This window comes from Denticeps clupeoides, chromosome 15 (genome assembly GCF_900700375.1).
Source record: "Denticeps clupeoides chromosome 15, fDenClu1.1, whole genome shotgun sequence".
In the NCBI taxonomy this organism is placed as follows: Eukaryota; Metazoa; Chordata; class Actinopteri; order Clupeiformes; family Denticipitidae; genus Denticeps; species Denticeps clupeoides.
Window position 1 is genome coordinate 18,245,434 of NC_041721.1, and position 19,018 is coordinate 18,264,451.

Here is a 19,018-nt window from a genome sequence, read left to right on the forward strand (position 1 = left end):
GTTGCTTTACTAGCGAACAGCTACACAAGCCTCTCTCTTCTCTAGTCTCGTCCTGTGAGACACACACGCACAGCCTGCTTCAGTTCAGACAGCTCTTGTTGCATTCAAGTTCATCACGTAACTTTCACCTGCTGAACGTTCAGATCAAAATGAAAGAATATATTCACTCCAGTCTCCAGTCCAGTGTACTATAGTATTTCTGAACGACGTGTTAGCAGATGTTTGTTTTTTAAGTCAGATTCATCATGTCACTGCCAAGCTTTTAATTGCCTTTTTTCCACTGATGCTGAAAAGAAAAAGGCAGACATCCTTTAGGTGAAATTACTGAAAATCATTTGCAATTAAAAATATAGTAATTTGTGGTATTAAACATTTTTGTGTAAACTGAACCGTAAATAATTCAAATCATTCAAAGCTTGTTGGTTTACAGACTTTGGGTTTAGGACAGGAAGCTGCAGGAGACATCTGGTTCAGAGACCTATATTCAATAAATATAGGTTTAATACAGTGTTTTTTAGTTATAGTTTGTGAACGAAGTCAATTAATGCATACTGTGTGTGTGTGTGCAAACACATGTGTGCATGTCAGCTGTAAGTGCCCAGTCCCCACATTTTTAAAAAGGTTGCTATACCACTATACTACACATGAGTATCAGGCTATTATGCATGTTGTTAAGACATTACCTGTCATTTTAAGTTCTGAAGTGTGGTTCTGGTGACCATTTTAAGTAAGGTACAGGTTTTTTCCAGCCTTTCTGGGGGGGCCTATATTTCACTAAAACTATCAAATATGCATACTCACATAATGCAGTTAGCTTGTGGCCATAGTATATACAGTATTCTGGAAACAGTATGAAATGTCACTATCTGTGCAAGTGTGTTTTTGTTGTGTATGACATTTTTATTAATCATGATTTAACATTGTCCAGACATGCCTCGTAAGGAGAGAAGGTGGAAACAGCGACAAAAGGAGCTATATGAGGCTGCTAAATGCAATGGATCTCTTACCAGCTGGATTAAAAAGAGAACAGGTAAGAATACCACATGTACCAGTTGTTGCATTGCAGATATTTTTAAGTATAAAATACATAAATAAACATAATAAAAACAGCAGCTATGTTTTTGTTTTATATCATTTATCGATCATTACGTTATTATGGACTAGGTGCAAGAGTTGTTTAGTGTGGATAATGAAATAGTAGATTAATGCTATAGAAAAATTTGCCTTGTTCTCAGATGGACAGCAGGTGGAAAGTGATAGATCAGAGGAGGAGATGGAAGGAAAAAGAGAGGAGGAGGAGATGGAAGGAAAAAGAGAGGCAGAGAATGAGTCACAGGCAGCGCCTAGAGATGATGTAGAGGAAAGGACAAGCCAGGAGACAGAGGTTGGAGTGAAAGAATCAGAGTCAGAGCCCAGAGAAGAGGAGAGTGAAACCATAGAGAGGACATTCTCACATCTACTTGGACTTGCACACCCAACTGATCCTTCCCATGTCCTGCAACTCCACATTAAGTATAATGAAGCCTTTATTCAAATGTGTGATAATATTGGACAATGCCAACCAGTACTGTCATCATACCCAAAGAATGAAGTGGTATGAGAATGGCTAGAGTATTCTCTAATGTTTTGTTTCAGCTGCCGTCTTTTCTTAAATGATGAAAAATACACAAGCCACAAAGCCTTGAAAACTGAAGGGTTTGATCAGTGGAGAAAGGCTTTACAAAAGGTTAAAGAGCTCACTGTTTCAGAGTCTCACATGTGTGGTATGGTGAGGTGGAATTCATTTAAGAAAAAATCATTGGAGGCAGCTTTTGAAGTGCAAAAGACAAAGAGAGAGAGAGAAACAGGGAAATTTTGTCTCGTTTGATATCCATCACTCTTTACCTAGCCAGACAGGGTATGCCTTTCAGGGGAGATGATGAGACCTTGTCAAGCCAAAATCGAGGAGTTAGTTGAGTTGTTCAGCAAGTATGACAGTGTAATTAAATTACACCTTGATGCCATATAAGAGCAGCAGGGACCTGGAAAAAGACCTCTTGTCTCTCTCCTCTCTCCTCTCCTCTCTTGTCTCTCTCCCTGATCAGTGCCCACTGGAGCTGCAGAAGCTGTCAGACACTAGGTGGGCCTGCAGAGAAAGTGCCCTCAGGACAATAAGGAAAGTCCTCCCAGCTGTCATGCAATTTCCTGAGGAAATAACACAGCAAGATCCCCCAGACTCTTCAGCAGGTGATGCAAAGATCCTTTAAAATTGATCCAGAAGCATCAATTTTGAATTCCTCCTGTGTCTGGAAATCACTTGTCCAATCTTCCAAATGACTGCTACTGCATCAGATGCATTGCAGCAGAAAGACATTGACCTAGCTGCATAATTGATGGAGTTTTGCAGAGGCTGGCCCTGAGCAGAACAGAGGAAGAGTTTGAGAAAATGTATGAACAGGCTACAGAGAAGGCTGCATCAGTGGGCCTGGACCCCCCATCTGAGGTGCCTGGACAAGCTAGAAGGAGGAAAGTGCCAGCAAAGTTTAAGTTTGTTGCCACAACAGCTACTGCTGACCATGCTTTTTCAACTCCTCAAGAGTACTACCGCATTAAGGTGTACTACGTTTTTGTGGACACAATGACACAGGAGCTTCTGAGGCGCTTTAAAGGAGGAGATAATTCCACATGGGAAATCTTGAATGCCTTCCATTGCCTGACGGTTCCAGAGAACTGGAAGACAGCAAGACTCTCAACAGAGACCCTCCAAGCTGTGAAGAAACTCTGCCAGTTCTTGTCACGATCCGGTCCGAAAAGGGGTTACTCCGGTCCGGGATCATTGTTGTCCTGTGTAATGTTCCCTAATCGTTTTCACCTGTGTTGAATGTATAAAGCTGCCCTGTTCGTTTCTGTCCGCTGTCAGGTCCTTAACGTTATGTTCCGTGTTCACCACTGTCAATGTCTCGGATGTCTCCCCTGTCCTGTGATTCACAATTAAACCCGGGTTTCGTGATGTCAGGTGAAAGCGTCCTTCATTCCTCGTCTTCTCGTCACTCTTCGTCCAGCTCTCTGTGCACCCGCCGCGTCATTCCCGCATGGACATGACAGTTATATAGCATTGAGGAGGAAGACAAACTACAGACAGAACTTAAGGTCTTTCATGCTTCATACTAATGCCCCCCACCAATCAATGTGACATCCATTCTTTCCGTGGTGAAAGAAAACAATGCACATTTGATCTTCCCCAACATGACAGAGCTGCTGAAGACATATGGCACACTTCCGCTGTCCACAGCAACTGTGGAACGTTCTTTCTCAAAGCTAAAGCTAGTTAAAACCAAACTTCGCTCCCTTTGCTCAGAGGAGAGGTTGTCAGAGCTTCTTTTATTGGCAGTTGAGAAGGATATTCCAGTCGACCACAGTGAAGTCACTGACATTTTTCGCGATATGGCCAACAGAAAGTTACCATTATGATTTGGGACAGGACATGATTAGCATCTTGCTTCTTCCTGCCCTTTCCTGAACACACCACTGTTTTTGTTTTATTATTAATAAAATGTTCTTCAGTTCTTATCCACGTTTGGTAATTTCTACTGTTGTGTTGTTACCTTTGATGTTTGAGAGAAGGAAGGAAGGAAGGAAAGATAGATAATGAAGGAGAGCTCAACAATCCAATCCCCTCAGTTGCTGGTAAGGTTGAGGCTACTCTGTGATGTTTAGACGATGCCAACAGGACACAACAGGACACATTCTGTTATCTCATAACACTTGTTTAATCAGCTAATATCTCACTATTGTCTTTCTAATGTCTAGAGTCTTAGATCAACCCAGGTCTGCTCTGCAGCACTGTCCACAGCAGTATCAAGAGCAACAATCCATCAACAGCATCAGGTAAAACAGGCTACTTTAGTTTTGTATTGTCCACACCTGATGACACTGATAAAGCATAGAGCAATTACACATTAGATATGAATATGGATTGTTTATTCAGCTTGGTATACTGTAAGTTATATTGTTATATGGTCTTATAAAATCTTGTTTGTGCCCCTTTTTTAATTTTGAGCACCTGCCCCTTCAAGGGTCTCTGCACATCCCTGCTCACCAGGGACTGAAGCTGTGCCAGGACCAGCAGCTCTAGAATCTTCATCAGGGTCATCAGTGAGACCTGATGACCCCTGAGCTGATGCCATTTGGACCTTCTGTTTTATGCCTATAATCCTCCTCAGTATCTTCCTTACCTGGGTGGTTAAGAGAGACAGTCTGGATGTGTGTTGGATGTGCACTGGATGCTGTGGTTGGGGATGAGGTGCACTGAGCAGGGTGGAGGATTTAAGTGGCTAAGCTGAATGAGGTGGAACAGCAGTGGGGGTGGGGGTGTCTGCAGCTGATGTTGAAGACTGCATTCTGGATGAATCAAACCGTTGAAGAAGTGATTCAGTTAATTTGCTCACATCCCCTACTGACACAGAATTTTGATCTTTGTGGCACAAGATGGTTCTAAGGCCTCTCTGTTGGAGAAGCAGAGCTTTTGCTGTGTCTCTATATAAAATTGCTTTGGAAGCACTCTTAAACCATTCTGCTCTCAAGCTTTCTGTCAGGAACAGAACATTGGTGCAGGCAGGACTTTTACAAGATGGGGGACATAAGCACATAAAACAGTATGTTGGAAACACATAGACAAACATGTGTTGGAAAAACCATGACAGGACGTCCCCTTCAAGGCGCACTTCTCTTAAGATTTACATTCACTCTTAATATACATACAAGTCGGACCATCAGTGTGGTCCAGGCTGAAGTTATAGGAGATTATTACTGTATGAGTTAACATAAGAGCAGTAGCTGGGAGCCATGAAACCACAATATAATAACACGATTAAACAAGAGGAACCATCTTGTGAACCATATTAATCTGTTTTTATTCATCAACAGTATTACATTATATATTTTGATATAGTTATCGTCACATGACCAGCATTTATGTCTCGTCTCTTCCTTGTAAGATGGGAAATTATTGCTTTAATGATGACCCCCTGTTTATCTCCAAGCTGAGGCCTTGTGCTCGCAAACAAGAAGAATCACCAGGGTGGCAAAAGGCCAACAGATGGCCTGAGGTGCCATGACGGGAAAGTCTTGTGGGGGGTATATTACCACTGTGTTCCTGAATCAGGAGTTCCCTTTGGACAAATCAGAACGATCAAACGGCAATCTGATGGTCTGTGCCAATCTTTTTGCAACTGAAATGCAGAATATAAAAGAGGTTTTCTTCACAGCTGCTGGCGCTCTCTTTTTCTACCTTCATGTGGGCTCTTTCTCCTTAGGCTTCTGGGCTCTGCTGCTCTATTCCACCCTTATTCTCAAAGGTCCAGGCTCCCTCTCTGCAGCTTGAACCCCTGCTCTCTCTTTCTAATTTCCTTTGGATTTTTCTGTAACCTTGATACCATTTTACATACAATAATTCCATGTAACTGCAATAGTAACCTAACCAAGTTAATAAATGTTCAGTCCTGATGAAGGTGCAACAAGGTACTTTGTCCCAACATAATGCTTTGCAATTAAAACAAAAGGTTCTAAGTTGGTCTCATCCATCCACAAAACATTTTGTCCATGTGATCTTTAGCAAACTGCAGACAAGCAACAATGTTCTTTTTCTCCTTCCATCCCTGCCATGCAAACCATTGATGTTCAATGTTCTCCTGATGTTGGACTAATGAAAATTGACATTAGCCAGTGTGAGAGAGGCCTTCAGTTGATTAGAAGTTACCCCGGGGTCCTTTGTGACCTTGCTTACTATTACACGCTTTGTCAGGATCACGCTTCACTGGTCTCACGATTCGATTACGATTATCAGTGCCTCAATATCGATTTTTGCCATAAATTTTTGAAATGATCACATGATTTTTCAATGCAAGATTTAATGTTTTCCAATACAAGAGTCGTACGCATGTGTGGACGCTTTGATTTGCTTCAATTAGCAGAAAAATGTTTTTATTGATCTCGTCCAAGATGGTGGCCTGTAACCACTAGTAACTTTTCAAAACGAAATAACTAATTTTACTGCAGTGACAGAGAGGAAATATCTAGAATTAATTATAACTAGTTATAATTAATAATAAACATTTAGATTAGATTTTGGGATAAACTGTAGCAGAATTAATGTTACAATTACTTGATCTGTCCGTCCACGGAGCAGATAATATAATTATTTATCAATTCTGGGAACGATTATCCCCCCTCTTGCCAGGAAAGGTAGCTTTCCCACTCTGCGTGCTAGCAGTAATTTAGCATGTAGCTTAAAGGGTCAAACGTTCAGTGACTCCAGATGTGAGCAGCACACAGAAACAAACGATTGTGAATTTAAAGAATTTAATAAACACGGCTATAGGTAACATACAACAATTAGACAAACATATACATACAGGGTAAAAGAAAGTGATGAAAAGAGAATGGCAGTATTACACATCAATTAACCACAGCCTAATGAGAATCGTCAGAGAATTCTTATGTTCACCTTAAAAAGGGGTTTAGACGTGCATAGTTACTTGCATTGGTCCTTATTTCATGCAAAGAGTCCTGATGCTGTAGGGTCACGATCCTTGATCCTTAGGTCTGGCGTTGGAGGTTCTCCTTGAAGGTAAACTTGCCAAAAAGGTCAAAGTGTTGAAAAGAGGTGTCTCGGGAGGGAGAAGGGAAGTTCTGAGCGATTCGTGCCTGTGTGACGCTCTTTTTTGAATGCTTTCTGGCACGCCCATCATGTGGCCTGAATAGCCAATCACAAGCGTGAAATTTTGGCGGGAGAAGTTCCCTTTGTCTGGGTTTACGACTGACTGGAATTTTTATGGCTGGCCCAGAGAGAAACTGTAGTTCGTTGCAGTTACAATTTCTACCTAATAGAAATTGTATGATGTATTTTGTGATCACATGGTATGCATCACTGTTCCAGTAGTAAAGAGAAGTTCCTTCTGACACCAAGAAAGGGACCTTTAGGAAGTAGGGAAGTGGAAATACACTTATACACTTAATTATAGGTAATTAGAGTTTACCTAATGTAAAATAGAAAGTTGTAACTAGTATAATTCATACAAGGGAACGTACACACAACGCGTGCATATACGGGATCCACTTATAATCACATATTCCTAGCACAAGATACAGACAATATGTTTAAGTGTGTGCGTGATTGTGTATTGCAAAGGTGGGGCCAGGCAGGAGGTCTTTGGAATGCTTTGAAGCTTGGAGCCCCGATGAGCAGTTTGCAGACCCCGTCTGTTTAGCATCACTTTGTGACAGTGGGGGAAGACGGGACAATCAGGCTGAGGGTCCAGGGTTGTAATTGGTATGTAAATGTCAAAGGTTAAAAGGTTCTTTGAAGATCAACCATCTGTGATCCTACGCAGACGCTACACACCTCAGTGGCCTCTTGGTGGATTGGGATTCAAACCGGCAATCTTCCGATTACAGGGCCGCTTCCTTAACTGCTTGGCCACCACTGTGCCGTTGCATTGTTGTACTTCAATACAAATCAAAAGTGAAATAAGTAAATGTCAGTTTTTCAGTGTTTTATCGTCTCAGTCACAGCATAGAAATTAGACGTTTTCTTTTGAAACAAGTTACAGGCAATCATTCCGAAAGAGAGTGTCATTTTTCAGGCCGAATGCGCTGCGGGTGCCACGGGGCTCAGCGTGAAAATAGTGCATTTTTCTAAACTCCTGGTAAGACGATAATGTCACGTTGTAGATCTCTGGACACTCAGAGAAAGATCAGCTTTTTCTCCATTCCCGCTTCGAGTGTGTTTCAAAGTGGTAGAAAGAAGACTTGCCCGCTTGGATTCTATTGGTTGCATAAAAATATATCACGGCCGACACGGAGCGGCGCTGTACTCTGTAGATAAGGCCACCACAGTCACTACCTTCACTAATTTTAAAGAAGATTTTTTATTCCGCCCACAGAAAATCACCAAGCGATATCATTATTAAATGTTCGATTATGTTTTGCACTGCATCAATGCAATATCAATGCACATCTGCATTGCGGTGCATTGATTATACGATTATATGATTATTTTCAAGACCCCTACTCCTTAGGAGATTAACAAGGGTCTTGACTTTCCTCCATTTATACACAACCTGTCTATCTGTGGACTGGTGGAGTTGTAAAACCCGCCTATCAGCCCAATAACGGAACCTGATACGATGGGTTGAAGGGTTTAGTGTGTATGACGTTTTTTGACGCAAAATAAAATAACGAATCTACAAAACTAATTTATTTATCAACCGGATAAATAGTCTTAGATCTGTATTATCTGACTCCAATATAGCTACCAAGACTATTCACTTTAGATGGGTAGTTGGAATGAAGAGGACAATAGGGATTGAATAATGTATAAAGCTAGGGAGAACTAAAGACTCTGCAAATTTGCATTGACTTAACAAATCTTGATCAGCAAAAAAGTGGCCAGTTAGTAAATCAAGTATAATTAATAAAATAACTTTCTACCATGCAGATTTGCACCAACTGACAGGCTGATCACACCAGGGGTAGGAAGAAAGGAACTCTCTATGGTTCATACAAATTACCTGCTTACATGCTATAGGATCAAGAAGTTCTTTAAACATACATAAATCTGGCGTGTTGCCATATGATCAGAAAGTTCCCCCTATAACCAACAACGTTAGTTGACAGAATATTCTATAACAAGACTGGAGATTAAAGATATCAATATTTACATTTATTATGATACATAATCTTCACAGCTCTTACAGATGTAAAAAAGACCATGTGGTGTGGGAGAAGAGAATAGAGTGTGTAGAAAAAATTATTTCTCCCTCCACACAAAGCACTGTATTCAACCACTCCAATTTGATGTTACCTGGCAGAAAGAGGCATGGCAAAGTAGAGGTTAAAAATGAACAGTTTCTAATTTATTAACACCGGTAAATAATTATTGTAGTTACATGTGAATATTGAATGTAAAAAGGTACCAAGGTTACAGAGAAAATAAAAATGAGAAGAAAGAGTAAAGAGGGAGAAGAGAAAGAGAGGGGAGAGAAAGGCTCAGAAGCCTTCCGGCTTCCGATGGAAAACCCACTGAGCAAGAAAGCTCAGAGGTCCTTTTTCCACATGAGCAGACTTTTATACGCCTGGCCTACAGGAAGTTGTCACTGACCAATCAGAACCTGTTGTTTCTGAAGTCACGCCCCCGATATCTCCCATTTGGGGAAGACAAAGAAGGTGGGCGGTCCTGACGGCTGATACTTCACACGTTGCCGTCAGACAAAAGACATGTAAAACAGAGGTGCCGAGTTCTTAATAACCGCAGCATGTGTGGGAGAAACTGAATGCAGTGACTCCTCGAACGGCATGTTACCTTCCCTTTTGTATCCTCGATCTGAATCACTTTGGGGGGGTCACTATACACAGGGGACATTGAAAAAAAAAAAAAAGTGAAGTGATTGTCACATGTGATACACAGCAGCACAGCACACGGTGCACACAGTGAAATTTGTCCTCTGCATTTAACCCATCACCCTGAGTGAGCAGTGGGCAGCCATGACAGGCGCCCGGGGAGCAGTGTGGGGGGATGGTGCTTTGCTCAGTGGCACCTCAGTGGCACCTTGGCGGATCGGGATTCGAACCTGCAACCTTCTGATTACGGGGCCGCTTCCTTAACCGCTAGGCCACCACTGCCCCATTGAGCCAATGAGAATAAATCTAAACATGCATGTATTGTCATGATACATCCATATATAAATTGTACTCAAATTAAGCACCCAAGGAACCCTTCTGCTTCCCCCAGAGGTGAGAGGGGCTTTCCCGCCATCCTCAGGATGAAGAGTCTGTGGGAGAGATCTCATCCACCCGTTCTCGTGACCATTTGGTAATAATTGTCCGTGGGGGTCAATCTTTGATCTTGTGACCATTTGGTAAATAATAGTCTGTGGGATCGATTACGTTTCCTGGTTCTCGTGGTTTTTCTGAGGTGTCAGGATGTCCCCTGCTGGGTCAGGCTTGGTCCTGCCGGGTACCTTACAGAGTTCATTTACATTACATTTACAGCATTTATCAGACGCCCTTATCCAGAGCGACTTACAATCAGTAGTTACAGGGACAGTCTCCCTGGAGCAATTTAGGGTTAAGTGTCCTGCTCAGGGACACAATGGTAGTAAGTGGGATTCGAACCCGGGTCTTCTGGTTCATAGGCGAGTGTGTTACCCACTAGGCTACTACCACCCTAGTTCAAACTTTTCCCAGCCGGATGAGCATCAATCAGTATTTTTCTGAAGATCTTGATCATGCCATGATACACTGTAAAGAGCAGACATTTATAGATAGACCTGCACAAGAAGTGAATTCATAGCACAGAACATGAGATGTTCCTCTCTCAGCAGCACCTGCAGTAGGAGCAGCTGCAGCAGTGCAGTCACTGTACAGTCTGACTGAGGGAGGTTTTTGTACGACTCTGTATCACTGTGTGAACACATAGCTGCTACTGATATAGTGAACACTCTGACAGTAATAATCTCCTGCATCTTCAGCCTGAATGCTGCTGATGGTCAGAGTGAAAACAGATCCACCTCTAGATCCACTGCCACTGAACCGCTCTGGAGTCCCAGTGTATCGGCTATTAATATCATAGATGAGGAGTTTAGGAGCTTCTCCAGGTTTCTGCTGGTACCAGGCAAGAAGGTTACTTTGAATTCCAGAGCTGGTTCTGCAGTTCAGAACGACTGTATCTTGTGGCTGAAAAGTTATTTCTCTGGGAGTCTGTGTTACAGTAACCTGCCCACTGACCTCTGAAAAATAGAATCAAACAGAACATTTTAGAAAAGTATTAAAATATTAAAATGAAATGCTCAGTTTATACATATTTATTCCTGTATTAAATGTAATTTACCTTGTACACACAGAGCAAACACCCAGAAAACAATGATGAACATCATTGTGATCATTTCTGTTGTTGTGAAGCATGAAAGTGCGTCACCTAAATCAGCTATAAACTCTGTGAGAGCACTGAGGCATGTGGTGACAATGCAAAGTGTCCCCTCTATGTAAATCATGCTGCTGCTGTTGCTGGACGACCAGATTCATGTCAGGGAGGAAACTTTCAGCTTCTTCACGTTTTACAAAATACTCAAAAACTGAAGGTGTCGTCTGCTTGGCTAAATAGTTCAGTTATTCTTGTAGTTTGACTGGTTTGTTTCCTGGATGGAAAAACTTGTGCTGCTGTCTTACATTAACATTTGGTGGTGTAGTGGTGAAGCAAAAGTAGACATGGTACTTGGTTTTATATATATTGAATTTTTTCATAATTTAATTAAATGATGAAATTTGTCATTTGCTTGTTTTTGTTGAAAAGATAAAGTGTATATTCTATAACAGTTTAATAATTTCCATTACAGCTGCTGTGATGCACAGACTGTGTGGTTATAGCAGGATACAGAGTTTATTAGTTGAGAATCATATTTGCTTTGGTACAGTTGGGACAGAACTGAGCAGGACAGTTTGAAGACGAGGGGGATCTGCTGCTGTGGTGTGGCTTGCTGCCCTGGTGCACGGAAGCCGCACAGGTTCTGAGAAGGAGTGACACCAGGGGAATCACCTTTGATACTGAAACATGTTTTTCAGCTGATATCTCCTTCCTCAAATGGTCTCAGTGCAATGAGGGAGAGACTGATGACAGACCATTCTTCCTCACTTAAGCAAAGTGAGCTCTTACTAAGGAGACAGAGGGCTGTGGTAACTGCCTCCTTCTGCTCAGACAGAGTTCCACCTTGTTTGAACAGCTTGAATAATTTTTTGTTCAGAGACTTATGCTGCTTCTGAATTTCTTTGAGCTTCTCAGTAGATTTAGTGCAATGGTGAAAGAAAGAAACAATAGCGCTGCTTTTTTGCTGAATCTCAATCAAGTCAGGGTGAGCCTTGAAAGAGTCTGTCACTACCAAATTCAAAGTGTGTGCAAAACATGGGTAGTGTGCCCAACCTATGTTGGCGCCATTATCAGTTATCACAGCTAAAATCTTGTTTGTTAGTCCCCATTGGTTAACATGTTGGTTAACAGTGAACAAATATTGTCTGCAGTGTGTTGTCCGGTAACGAAGCACGTTTCTAGCACGTATGCCAGCATTTACCAGTTTTCATCTATGATGTGGCATGACACTGTTAAATATGCCTCTGTGGCTCTTGATGTCCACATGTCAGTTGTAAGCACAACATTGTCCACATCACTCAATGCCTTTCTGACTTTATAGCAGCAGTCTTCATAAAGAGCTGGAAGTTTCCCCTCCATTAAAGACTTTCTATTTGGAATTTTGTACCATGGGTCAAGTGTCCTCACATAATTCCTAAAGCCGTCATCTTCCACCATGGAAAGAGGTTGCAGGTCCTTCACAATCATTTCTGCCAGCCTCCTCGTAATCTCCACTGCTCTTGTGGAATCAGCTAAGTGGAATAATAAAAATAATTAGCTATGTAGTACATCCACTTGTAGTTTAAATTGCGTGATAAAGTATTCTTTCACAATAAACACAAAAGGCTAATGTCACAGCCAATACACCTCCAGCCCACCAGAGAGCACCAGACCAGACAGAGAGACGGCGACCCGGAAGCGGAAACGAGAGCGGGCAGCGTAGAGTATAAAAGTCAGGTAACCCCGAGGAGACGCTGCCCGCTCTTTGAGTTGAATCTATTTCCCAGAGACGCTAGCCTTGTTTTCCCACGCCCAGCTGACTAGAATCCACGACCTTTGCCTGTCCCTGACCACGAGCCTTGCCTGCCCCCTTTATTACGAAGATCTCCTGACGGATTCTACCTCGACACCACGACCTTCGTCTGCCACTGACACTGAGTTTGCCTGACCCTTGTGACAAGACCCCCCCTACCCCCCACGAAGCCCTAGTTCCCTCCACGCCGCGCTGCGGCGCGTCCACGATTACACTCCCGTCCCAACTTACCTCCGGCCTCCCTCTCCCCGACCAAACGCCTCCGGTCCTCCTCCCCAGCGCGTCCTATGTCTGCTCCCTGTGCAACGACTTGTCCCCTTGCTCCCAGCATGCCTGCAAATGCGTCCCTGAACTCCAGCAGTGACAGTAAGAGCGGGCCATCTCCTGACGCAGCAGGCATGTCCACCATGCAAGAGACGCTCGGTCAGCTGACCGCGTTCCTACAGCTGCAGCACATCGCCATCCAGGATCACCAAGACATGCAGCTCCAGCAACAGCGCGCACTTCTCCAGGTCAGCTCCGCTCTCGCTGACCTGTCGGCACATGTCCACTCGCTGCAGTCCCAGCCCAGCTGTCCCGGTCCTGCAGTCTCCACTCCAGAGTCAGATATGTCCACCCTGGCGGGATTGGCCCCCCCTGCCACTTTATGACGGTGATTCCAAGAGTTGTCGCGGATTTGTCACGCAGTGCCGGCTGCTTCTCCGCCTCCAAGCCGCCCACCTCCCTGACGAAAAAACGGCGGTCGCGTATATAATTACCCGGCTGACCGGACGCGCGCTGGACTGGGTCACGCCGCTGGTAGAGCGACGCGACCCGATCTGTCTGTCTGTCCCCGCCTTCCTGGACCGCCTCCAGACCGTGTTTCAGGGAGAGACCGGGCGGCGCGCGTCGTCTTTGCGGCTCCTGTCACTACGTCAGGGAAATCGGAGCGTAAGCGATTACGCGATTGAATTCCGAACCCTGGCGAGCGACAGTGGGTGGACTGACACCGCGCTCCCCGCCGCGTTCTACCACGGCCTCCGGGAGGCGGTGAAAGACGACATGGTAAATCGCGATTGGGGAACCACGCTGGACAGTATAATCACGCTGGCCACGTCCATAGACAGACGTCACGCTGAGCGCGACCAAGAACGGCGTAGCCACGCCCCTTTCCACTGTGCCCCCGCCGCGCACCTGCATGACGCCCCTAGGGCTCCGCCCCCCCCGTGGATCCTACAAACCCATGTAAATGAGCCGAGCCCGACCCCCACTCACTCCCCAGGAACGAAAGCGGCGAGAAGAGCAGAAACGCTGTTATTACTGTTAGGAGAACCTAACCACCTCAGCGCCGTCTGCCCCAACCGCCGAATCAAACCACACCCATCTGGAAAAAACCCACGCTTCCCTGAGGTCCAGAGCCCCCTGGCGAGGACAAAGGCCATTCCCAGAGCCACCACCCGCTGCTCACTTCCCATCATCGTCTGCTGGAATAAACCCAGACCCGGCCACCATCAGGGGCGAGCGCTGGTGGACTCCGCGGCGGCCATGAACTTGATCGACGTCGATCTGGCCACCCGACTCCAGCTCCCCGTCTCCCAGTGTGATCCCCCCCGTGCGGTTATGGGACTGGATGGCAGCCCGTTGGGCTCAGGCAGAATCCTTTTCCAAACCGAACCCCTACTAATCTGCCTTGAGCCCAATCATGTGGAAACCATGACATTCTACTTAACCACGACCCCCCATGACCCAATTGTGTTAGGATACCCATGGCTTACCACCCACGAGCCCCACATTGACTGGACCACAGGCACCATCAAACAGTGGGGACGCCAATGCATCCACCACCAACCCTGACAGGCCACGCCCCCGAACCCCTCTGGACCCACACGGTGAGACTCGGCCACACCCCTCAACCCATGCCATGCTCCCTGCCTAGGACCAAGACCCCGGTCCAAGACTGCAAACCATGCCCATTAGCTGAAACCATGCCCCTTAGAGACGATGTGACCCAAAAACTGCCAGAGACCACACCTCGATCTCCACATGACACCACCTCATCCTTACTGGGGGTCCCTGACTGTTACCATGAACTTGCTGCGGTATTTTACAAGGACAAGGCAGCAGAGCTGCCCCCCCATAGACCTTATGATCTGGCGATTGACCTGCTCCCTGGCGCCTTACCACCACGAGGCCGACTGTACTCGCTCTCACTTCCAGAGCGAAAGGCGATGGACGAGTACATCACGGCATCCCTGGCTAGCGGCATAATCCGTCCTTCCACCTCTCCAGCTGCTGCCCCGTTCTTTTTTGTGGGTAAGAAAGACGGGGGACTGCGGCCATGCATTGATTATCGGAAGCTGAACGCGATAACTAAAAAGAACTGGTACCCCCTCCCACTTCTGAGCCGCCTTCCAGGCGCTCGTTACATTTACATTTTACATTTATGGCATTTATCAGACGCCCTTATCCAGAGTGAATTACAATCAGTAGTTACAGGGACAGTCTCCCTGGAGAATTTAGGGTTAAGTGTCTTGCTCAGGGACACAATGGTAGTAAGCGGGATTCGAACCCGGGTCTTCTGGTTCATAGGCGAGTGTGTTACCCACTAGGCTACATCCCTGCTAATGACGTCCTCAGAGACATGTTGGATCAATTTGTGTTCATCTACCTAGATGACATTCTAATTTACTCACCCAACCTCTCGACCCACATCTCCCACGTCATATTATATGAAAGTATTAATTTATACTTTTATACTTTATTTACATAATTTATACTTCTGAGTTGGCTAAAGTAACAAATGACCAGTTGCACTTTGAAAATGAATATCAAAAAAGGGCGAAGATGATATTGTTCATCACCATTCATCTACCTGGATATTCTTTGCCATACTGAAAGGCCTCTACCAATGACCTCTGCCTCTGGGTTGGGGGTGTGGGTCTGTCAGGGGGAGGGGGATTTCTCCCCGACTTTCTCCGGCGAACTTTCCAGCGGGGCGTGTCGGAGACTGACCAGAGTGACGGGTGCTGCAGACGGCGGACAGGATGCCGGACCCCCACGGACAAGCCATGCTTTGGCCCGGGCCTGACGACGCCAGTGCAGGACAGCCGCCACTCGTCCTTATGGACTTCCTCCCCCCCTTTCGGGGACCGTTTTGTGGGGCACTCCCAGGAGGTAGTGCCTTTGAGGGGGGAGTACTGTCATGATCCGGACCGGCAGGGGTGACTCCGGATCCTGAGTCCGGACCGGAGTTTCATGTTCGTGTTGTGTAATGTTCCCTGATCGTGTTCACTTGGTGTCTACTTATAATATTGTATAAAACTATCCTGTTCGTGTCTGTTTGCCGTCGGGTCATTGTGCGTGTTCATGTTCCCTTGTCTCGTGTATTTTGTATTAAACCCCTGTCCTGTGAAATCGTGCGAATGCGTCTTCCTTCATCGCCATGTCCAGCCCACCTGTGACATACATCCTTTTTACACGAGACGGATTAATCAGCTTGCAGTTGTTTCATTTTCAGCCTGAAAATATAGCCACACGGCGCTCCTTTTCTTCTTTTCTACTCTGTCTCTGTCTCAGTCTGTAGTACTGCTGCTTGTGCGCGATGCCGCCGGCCTACCTGCTTGCTTGTTTACATGGTGGCGCCGCTAAGTCATGTGACGGTACAACGTCAAATCCCGGGGGGCGGGGGGTAGGAGCGGTGCTTAGGCAAACACATGACAACACAGTGGATGCATGAGTCTGCTTAGTGCCACATTGATGTGGGAGGTATTTGTACAAGCAAGTTTAATTTCTGATGAAACATTTGCACTGTAAGTAAAAGATAGGGAGTATCGATCCCATCATCCTTGTATCAATCCGATATCAATACCAACTTGGTATCGATCCGCCCACCACTAAATGTTTGCTCTAAAAGATGATTGCGGTGAGGAGTAAAGTATCCTAATCCATGAAATGAAGTTTGTTTTAAAACCAAACCTCTCCAGTGTATGAAAAAGATAGGGCCAGTAGGAAAACAAGATTAGTAAAGGAAACATAAACCTACAACTTGAAGACACCGGCCATTATAATTCACATTCACAATACCTAAAAGGAGGCACCGTATATCTTCATAGATAATATCTAAACACAAAATCTAAATTTCAATATTTTTAAAGGTAGAACAAATAAAAAAGAATAATAACATCATAGCTCTTTTAGAGTAAATAATCAGATCTTCTAAAAGTAGAAAAGAACATAAAGCTAACCTTGTGAGTAAAAGTGAGTTCAACACCAGGAACATGAATTTCGCGACGTTAACTCCCAGCAACAATGGCAAGTTAGCTAATTAGCTAGAGGGAGTCTGGAACCACCACCTTTTTCAGTTTCTTCTCAATTAAGTCCAGGGCCAGTGTAATACGCAGTGTAGCCGGGTAGAGAAGTTCAAACTTAATGTTCAGGCAGCAGTGGAGCTCCTTCTTCACATTAGCAAATGCCTATTTTGTCTTCACCACCGCCGCTGTAAAGTCCGGAAAAATATAAATGTTCTTGCCCATGTAGAGAAGAGGAGACATTTCTCTTTGCAGGATCTGGTTCCGGTCCTGGAACAGGAACATGCTAATAATGAGTGAACCTGAAGGTTCACCAGCTTTGGGCCTGGGATGTAAAGTACGGTGGGTACGATCCAGTACAGGTTTCTCACCCAGTCCATGGAGGTCCTGCAGGAATTAAGCCACAAACTCCGTTGGTCGTGGGCCCTCCAGACCCTCGGGCAGTCCAACCAAGCGAACATTATTCCATCTGGAGAGACTTTCCAGGCCTTCACATCTCCTGGACAGGTAATCGACCTGTGCTGATAGTGTGCTAACATTAGCTTGGAGCTCAGTTGTGCAGCCAGCTTACCGTTGAAAACCTCCAGAGCCACCGTTACCTCCCTTTGGACAGTTTCAGAAATAATGGAGTCAAATTTGTCAATGATGTTGGTTCGCATTTTGTACATCGTTTGTCTCATACCGAGCAGCAGACTTTCGTTATCGTCCGACTGTGGAGTAACTTCTAGCTCAGGAGAAGACCGATGTTTACTGCAGCCTGACTTAGACGGCTTGGTTTTTCTGTGGTTAGCCATTGTGCCATACACTAAATAGGTAAAAAATAGGACAGCAGCTTTGGCACAAACCTTGGTAAATAAAGAGGATAAACCAAGAACACTTAAAATATAAATATTATATAAAATTCACCCTTCTGAGAAGCTACTGGATATCTTGGCTCTATGATGAACCGTCGCAAGTACAAGAGCGCTCTGGAGCAGGTTTTCATCCAGGATGTCTATGTACATTGCTGATGTCATCTTTCCCTCTATCCTGACTAGTCTCCCAGTTACTGCAGCTTCCCACAGCATTATACTATTACCACCATGCATCACTGTAGAGATGGTATTGGCTTGGTAATGAGTGGTGCCTGGTTTCCTCCAAACATAACGTCTGCCATTCACACCAAAGAGTTCAATTTTCTTTTTGCTTCTCATGCTTCTCTGACAGAGTGACCATTAGGTTCTTATTTACCTCCCTGTGCTTCTCCTCTGATCGCTCAGTTTAGGTGGCCATCCAGCTCTAGGTAAAGTCCTGGTGGTTTTGAACTTGATGATGGAGGTCACTGTGCTCATTAGACCTTCAAAGCAGCAGAATTTTTTCTGTAACCTTCCCCAGATTTGTGACTTGAGACAATCCTGTCTTGGAGGTCTACAGACAATTACTTTGACTTCATGCTTGGTTTGTGCTCTGACATGAACTGTAAGCTGTGGGTCTTTCCAAATCATGTCCAGTCAACTGTTTTTTCCACAGGGTGACTCCAATTTTACTGCAGAAACATCTCAAGGATGATCAGGAGAAACAGGATGAACCTCAACTCAATTTTGAGCCTCATGGCAAAGGCTGTGAATAATTATGTATATATGCTTTCTCAGATTTTCTATTGTTAATAAATAAAACCTCAAGTTTTGCATGCGCTACACTTATTTCATTATAATTGTTCATGACTAACAGCTTATCCTACACCTTCACCAACAAGGACATTCATCATCACCATCTTCTCTCTTATCTGCTGGATTTATGGTGAACATTATCTTTACTCTTACACCATGTGAATCATCTAAGATTTTGTTAGATGATTTTTATCTCCCCATCAAATTACAGTGGAAAGTTTACTGTGACTCAGGATGCAGTAAATCCAGTTCAGTTAGGAGACACAGTGACGAGCTGCAGACATGTTGAACACACTAAAGCACACACACACACACACACACACACACATACACACAGACAGTCACATTTTTAATCTTCATCTTTCAGAACCCAACAATTTGTTGACACATA

The 19,018-nt window shown here is 44.6% G+C and overlaps 1 gene segment (V, D, J or C); it reads right to left on the minus strand.

Moving 5' to 3' along the window:
• Window positions 1-19,018, minus strand: part of LOC114765183 (Ig kappa chain V-III region MOPC 63-like) — a 32,848-nt gene that overhangs the window by 13,028 nt on the left and 802 nt on the right.